This window comes from Pristiophorus japonicus, chromosome 20, assembly GCF_044704955.1.
Source record: "Pristiophorus japonicus isolate sPriJap1 chromosome 20, sPriJap1.hap1, whole genome shotgun sequence".
Lineage (NCBI taxonomy): Eukaryota > Metazoa > Chordata > Chondrichthyes > Pristiophoridae > Pristiophorus > Pristiophorus japonicus.
In genome coordinates this window covers 14,716,813-14,718,002 of record NC_091996.1, presented here as the reverse complement: position 1 = coordinate 14,718,002, position 1,190 = coordinate 14,716,813, and positions in this window count along the sequence as shown.

Below are 1,190 nucleotides of genomic sequence, written 5' to 3'. Positions count from 1 at the left end.
TCATGATCTCGCTACTGTGTCACGCGACATTTCTATCAATGATCCTGTGTATCTACTGAATTATGGTCAAGTCCCAAATAGATCGCCAGTACTGTTACGGCCAAGAAAGGTAACAGAGTGTTTATCGTTAAGCTCAAGAATGGGCAGACATGCGGGAAACATGTTGATCAGATAAAGTTGCGGCACACGGATGAACCAGAACAGTCTGAGGAAGACACAATCAGTGACCAACCAACCTACCCTCAGTCATCAGAGGACTCCGCTGTCATCAATGAATCTGGACTTTCAATCCCTGACATGGTCATTGCCACTGCCATCAGATCGGCTACCCAGCCCCCAGTGAGAACAGACTCAGAACACTCGCCCAAGGCTGGAGTTGAACTAAGACGTTCAACTCGGGAGCAGAAAGCCCTGGACCATCTCAATTTGTAAAAAGACCGTTACTAATATCTTAAAGGGGGATATTGTCATGTATGTATGCTTGGGGTTACTAGCCACCAGGTGGCACCACTGTTGGTGGTCAGGTATAAAAGGCCAGTCAACTTGTGATGTGATCACTTTGGGCTCTAATAAAGTAGAGCCAGGTTTGTACCTGTTCAGAGTTTACAGTATTCAGTCTTTTGAGTTATTGCATGCACAACAGCAACATACTGAAAAGTGTAACATTGTTGGAACCTTTTAGCAGATCCCAAGCTGGGCAGAAAAACAACACAGGCACGTTGCTATTGTGTGTGTGACTGGGGCAGGATCCGACTGAACTATAATGCTCTGCAAAATCCAACAGTCCAGCAGCAATCACTTCGAAGGAAGGAAGGAAGGAAGGAAGGAAGGAAGATCAAAAGAGTGGGAAAAGGAGAAAGAAAGAGAGAAAGAAAAAGAAAGAGAACGAGAGAGAGAGAGAGAGAGAGAAAGAAAGGGAGAAAGAGAGACAGAAAGTAAAGTCAGAAGAGAGGGAGAAGGATGCATTTATATAGCGCCTTTCATGACCTCAGGACGTCCCAAAGTGCTTTACAGCTGTTACACCTCGATTGGCCTCAGCACCTCACCACCTCAGGGCAGGAAGTGGAAAATCAGCCCAACTTTACACTGCCGCTGTCCAGTGAGCCCTGCAGGAAATGCCCAAGCGTTGAGTGCTGGGGGCTGGCAGGGTCGCCTTGATGACACCTCCCCCCCCCCCCCCCCACCGCCAT